Genomic DNA, 6,483 nt, shown 5'->3' with positions numbered 1-6,483 from the left:
GTAAATATCCAATATCATCTCTGTTGAAAAATGCATGCTCTAGTTAAATGAACAAGTTAAATGACACCACAAGGAAGCCAACAAACATATCCAGAATGTAGAACATTTTGTAAGACAGCCATTCCTGCAACAAGTCAATGGTATGAAAAGAAAAAAAAAAAAACAGGAGCCTTCTCTAGAGTAAGAGATATTTAAGCTTAAGACATAAAACTAAAAAGTAATGTTTAAACTTTGTTTGAATCCTGATCCAAATAAACCAACTATAAGAAGACATTTTGGAGGCAACCAAAAATATCTTACTATTTGATGTGATGTGGCACTGTGGTTAAGAAATTATGTGTTTAGAGATGTGTACTGAGGCGTATGGGGAGAACTAACGATGTCCAGGATTTGCTTTACAATCTTTTGGCAAAGAAAACAAGAAAAAGAAGGAAGGAACAAAAATGGCAATATCTTGAGAGTCATTAAATCTGAGTGATGGGTATATTGGTGCTAATTATACTACTGCTTCTACTTTTATATATGTTTGAATTTTCACAGTCAAGAATTCTAAATTATTTTAGGGAACACATGAACGAAAAAGTGTAAAAACCACTAGTTTATCACACATGCTAATTCTGCTATTTACAGAAACATCTCAGATGTTTTTCTAGAAATTTCTTATTGCTCCCAGTGTGAAAGCCCAACTGACACTTTGCCCTGCTTCCATTATGAAATACCAGAGTCAGGAAAAATAAGCACTTTGTACCCTTAAATGAAACAACAATGATGAGGTCACCCCATCTAGTTCTACTCCCCAAACTAATTCCTGTAAGTGTGCACTCCTTATCTTTAAAAAACTGAAGTTATCTCTGCCTTTTAGAATGATTATGTCTGAAGTAACATCACAATGTTTGTGACTAGGATGAACATGAGAAAAAGTTACTGTTTTCCACCATGAACAGATAGCTACAAACTGGCAATCTTACATGCTTTTTCTTTTCTTTAAAAACCTAAAAATCCTTTAAATGCCACACAGATATTTGAGTTGATCTCCCTAAAGTCTGACTCCTTTATAACTTTTTTTCCACACACACAAAAAAACAGTATTACTGAGACATGATCTACATACCACACAACTCAACCCACTTAAATTGTACAATTCAATGGTTTTTACTTTCTTTAAAGTTGTGTAACCATCACCATTATCAATTTTAGAATATATTCATCACTCCAAAAAGAAACTCTGTACCCATTAGCCATCTCTCTCCATCTCCCACATATGGCCTCACCTCTAGCTCTAGAAGTAACTAATCTATTTTCTGTCTCTATGAGTAATATGATTTGGCTCTGTGTCCTCACCCAAATCTCATGTCGAATTGTAATTCCCAGTGTTGAAGGACAGGCCTGGTGAGAGGTGATTAAATCATGGAAGTGGACTTCCCCCTTGCTGTTCTTGTGATAGAGTTCTCCCAAGATCTACTTGTTTAAAAGTGTGTAGAACCTCCTCCTACTCCCACTGGCCATGTGAAGATGTCCCTGCTTCCCCTTCACCTTCTGCCATGTGGTAAGTTTCCTGAGGCCTCCCCAGAAGCAGAAAACTATACAGCCTGCAAAACTGTGAGCACAATTAAACCTCTTTTCCTTCTAAGTGGGGCATTACTATAAAGATACCTGAAAATGTGTAAGCAACTTTGCAATTGGATAACAGGCAGAGATTGGAACAGTTTGGAGGGCTCAGAAGAAGATAGGAAGATGGGAGAAAGTTTGGAACTTCCTACAGACTTCTTGAATGGTTGTGACCAAAATGCTGATGGTGATATGGACAGTGAAGTCCAGGCTGAGGAGGTCTCAGATGAAGATGAGGTACTGTGAAACTAATATCTGAGACAGGTTTCAGTAAATTTAGAAAGTTTATTTTGCCAATGTTGAGGGCACACACCCATCACACAGCCTCAGGAGGTCCTGACAACATGTGCCCAAGGTGGCTGGGGCACAGCTTGGTTTTAGACATTTTAGGGAGACATGAGACATGAGACATCAATCAATATATGTAAGATAAACATTGGTTCTGTCTGGAAAGGTGGGACAACTCAAGCAGGGAGGGGGCTTCCAAGTCACAGGTAGGTGAGAGACAAATGATTGCATTCTTTTGAGTTTCTGATTAGTCTTTCCAAAGGAGACAATCAGATATGCATTTACCTCATTGTGCATAAGGATGACTTTGAATAGAATGAAAGGCAGGTTTGCCATAAGCAGTTCTCAGCTTGACTTTTCCCTTTAGCTTAGTGATTTTGGGGCCTCAAAGTGTATTTTTCTTTCACAGAACTTATTGGGAACTGGAGTAAAGGTTACTCTTGCTATGCTTTAGCAAAGAGACTGGCAGCATTGTGCCCCTGCTCCAGGGACCTGTTGAACTTTGAACTTGAGAGAAATGAGTTAGGGTATCTTTGGAGAAATGCCTATTCAAGTGCCTTTTTAAATTGGGTCATTTGACTTTTTTGTTGTTGAGTGGCAGGAGTGCTTTATATATTCTAAATGTTAATGCCTCATCAGATATATAATTTTTAAATATTTTCTCCCATTCCATAGGCAGAAGAAAATGCCTTTTCATTTTGATTATGTTCTTTGATGCACAAAGGTTTTTAAGTTCCATTTTTCCTTTTGTTGCCTATGCTTTTGGTGTCATATCCAAGAAATCATTGCCAAATCCAGTATCATAAAGCTTTCCTCCCATGTTTTCTTCTAGGAGTTTTATAGTTTGGGGTATTACATTTAGGTCTTTAGTCTATTTTGAGTTAATTTTTATATATGGTGTAATATAAGGGCCCAGCTTCCTTTGCATGTGGATATCTAGTTTTCCCAAAACCATTTGTTGAAGACATTTTTCTTTCCCCATTCAGTCATCTTGGCACCCTTGTCAAAGATCATTTGACCATATATACAAGGGTTTATTTCTTGGCTATTCTATTTCATTGGCCCATTTATCTGTTTTTATGCCAGTACCACACTGTTCTGATTACGGTGGTTTCGTAATATCTTTTGAAATCAGAAAGTGTGACTCCTTCAACTTTATTCTTCCTTTTCAAAATTTTTTTTGGTTATTCAGGGTCCCTTGAGATTTTGTGTGAATTTTAGGGTGATTTTTTTCTATTTTGAAAAAAAAATGCCATTGGGATTTTGATATGGATTGTGTTGAAATCTATTGATCACTTGGGGCAGCATGAATATCTTCACAGCATTAAGTACTGCAATCCATGAGAATGGGATGCCTTCTCATTTATTTGTGTCTCCTTTAGTTTCTTACAGCAATGTTTTGTAGTTTTGATTGTACAAATCTTTTTATTTTTTTTCTGAGACAGAGTCTCACTCTGTCACCCAGGCTGGAGTGCAGTGGCATGATTGCAGCTCACTGCAGCCTCCACCTCATGGGTTCAAGCAATTCTCCTGCCTCAGCCTCTTGAGTAGCTAGGATTACAGGTGTGCACCAGCATGCCCAGCTAATTTTTGTATTTTTAGTAGAGATGGGTATTCACCATGTTCATCAGGCTGGTCCCGAATGCCTGACCTCGTGATCCACCCACCTTGTCCTCCCAAAGTGCTGGGATTACAGGCATGAGCCACCATGCCCAGCTGATTGTACAAATAATTTACCTCCTTGCTTAGGTTTATTCCTAAGTATTTTATTCTTTTCGATGCTGTTGTAAGTGGAACTGTTTTCTTAATTTTCTTTTTGGATTGTTCATTATTAGTGTATAGAAAAGCAACTGACTTTTGCATATCAGTTTTGTATCCTACAACTTTGCTGAATTTGGTTATTAGTTCTAACAGAGTTTTTGTGGAATCTTTTAAGGTTTTCTACATATAAGATCATGTCATCTGTGAACAAAGAAAATTTTACTTCTTCCTTTCCAATTTGAATGCTACCGGGGGAACCAGCCCCCAATATTTCAACATGGTTCTTTCTATTTTCCATAAGTGTCAGCCGGTCTGAGAAATAAAGAGAAATAGTACAAAGAGAGGAATTTTACAGCTGGGCCTCTGGGGGTGGCATCACATATTGGTAAGACTGTGATGATGACCCCGAGCCACAAAACCAGCAAGTTTTTATTAGGGATTTTAAAAGGGGAGGGGGTGTACAAACAGGGAGTAGGTCACAAGGATCACATGCTTCAAAGGGCAATAAAGATCACAAGGCAAGGCAAAATTAGAATTACTGATGAGGGTCTATGTCCCACTGTGCACACATTGTCTTGATAAACATCTTAACAGGAAACAGGGTTCAAGAACAGAGAACCGGTCTGACTAGAATTTACCAGGCTGGAATTTCCCAAAGCCTGAGGGTACTGCAGGAGACCAGGGCGTATTTCAGTCCTTATCTTAACTGTGTAAGACAGACACTCCCAGAGCGGCCGTCTATAGACCTACCCCCAGGAATGAATTCCTTCCCCAGGGTTACTCCTTGCTGGGAAAAGAATTCAGCAGTATTTCTCCTACTCACACATCCGTCTATAGGCTTTCTGTGAGAAGAAAAATATGGCTGTATTCAGCCTGACCCCGCAGGCAGTGAGACCCTATGGTTATCTTCCCTTGTTCCCTGAAAATCACTGTTATTCTGTTCTTTTTCAGGGTGCACTGATTTCATATTGTTCAAACACACCTGTTTTACAATCAGATTTCATATTGTTCAAACACACATGTTCTACAATCAATTTGTACAATAGTGGTCCTGAGGTGACGTACATTCTCAGCTTACAAAGATAACGGGATTAAGAGATTAAAGTAAAGACAGACATAAGAAATTATAAGAGTATTATTAGGGAAGTGATAAATGTCCATGAAATCTTCACAATTTATGTTCAAAGATTGCAGTAAAGACAGGCGTAAGAAACTTTAAAAGTATTAATTTTGGGAATTGATAAATGTCCATGCAATCCTCATAATTTATGTTCTTCTACCTCAGCTCCAGCTGGTCCCTCCATTTGGGGTCCCTGACTTCCTGCAACAGAATGCCTTTTATTTCTTTTTCTTGTCTTATTGCTCTGGCCACTACTTCCAATACTATGTTGAATCAAAGTGGTGAAAGTGGGCATCCATGCTTTTTTCCTGATCTTAGAAAAAGAGATTTTAGTCTTTCACCATTGAGTATGAAGTTCAATATAAGCTTTTCTTTTCTTTGTTTCTTTCTTTATTTGGAGATGGAGTCTTGCTCTGTCACCCAGGCTGGAATGCAGTGGCACGATCTTGGCTCACTACAGCCTCTGCCTCCTGGGTTCAAGCAATTCTCCTGCCTCAGCCTCCTGAGTAGCTGGAACTACAGGCATGTGCCACCACGCCTGGCTAATTTTTGTATTTTTAGTAGAGATGAGGTTTCGCCATGTTGTCCAGGCTGGTCTCGAACTCCTGACCTCAGGTGATCCACCCACCTCGGCCTCCCAAAGTGTTGGGATTACAGGCGTGAGCCACCTTGCCTGGCCGATACAAGCTTTTCATAGATGGTCCTTATTATTATCTTGAGGTAGGTTCCTTCTGTTTCTAGTTTGTTGAGTGTTTCTATCGTGAAAAGGTGTCAAATCTTGTCAACTAACTTTTCTACATCAGTTGAGATGATCATGTGGTTTTTGTCCTTCATTCTGTTAATGTGGCATATTATATTGATTGATTTTTATATGTTGCATCTCAGTAATAAATCCCACTTGATCATGGTGTATAATCCTTGTAACATACTGTTGAATTTGGTTTGCTAGTACCATGCTAATCTTCTCTGTATTGTTCCAATTTTAGCATATGCACTGCCAAAGGGAACACTCCCACAGCTTTACTTTTTAAATATGGTATAACGTAAAAATACATTAAATTTAGGCTATCAAATGAGTTAAAGACCAAAAATTCTTTTCTACATTTGAAACACACAAAAATTAAGACACACATGTGCTAGTTCTTCTGTTTATTGTTTTCTTTGAGGAATTGGGCATCACCTCCTATACAGCTTCAACCTTAACCTTAGCAAATGACTGACTGCCTCTTTGGAAGGTGCTGTGAAACAATTTGGCCTATAGAGAGCATCTGTATTTGCAGGTTCTATAACATTATATGAAACTTGTTTGTAAATAAACCTAAATTGTTTAAAATAAATAAGGATATAAATAATATGTACTGAGAATTCAGTTCTTTTCCAACATATATGCAATAATTCAAACTTCAGGGTACGTAAAATACAACACCTCACGCAGAATAATGTGCTGAATATGCGGAGTAACAAAAATTCTCTCCTTGACCAAACTCTAGCCAGGTTCCTCTGAGCCATTTGTGGACTAGGCCTCAACAGACTTGAACAAAACTCTAACAGAGTCTCTAACAGTTCAAGGTAGCATCTCTAGGATGACTCCAGCCCCGCTTTAAAGGGCCTGCCTAAAAAAAACTCAGGCTGCCAAAGGAATTTACTGTTCCAGCCAACACCTTAAGATATGGCTCCTATCTCCCAGCATCTGTAGGAGGATAAAA

At 38.5% G+C, this 6,483-nt stretch overlaps 1 pseudogene; it reads right to left on the bottom strand.

The window, feature by feature from the left end:
* Positions 1-5,688: 5,688 nt before the first annotated feature.
* Positions 5,689-5,787, bottom strand: LOC112437525 (U6 spliceosomal RNA; annotated as a pseudogene).
* Between the last annotated feature and the right edge of the window lie 696 nt (positions 5,788-6,483).

Source organism: Pan paniscus, chromosome 18, assembly GCF_029289425.2.
Source record: "Pan paniscus chromosome 18, NHGRI_mPanPan1-v2.0_pri, whole genome shotgun sequence".
NCBI classification, from domain to species: Eukaryota; Metazoa; Chordata; class Mammalia; order Primates; family Hominidae; genus Pan; species Pan paniscus.
The sequence above is the reverse complement of the archived record's forward strand: the minus strand, read 5'-3'. Positions and strand labels throughout refer to the sequence as shown.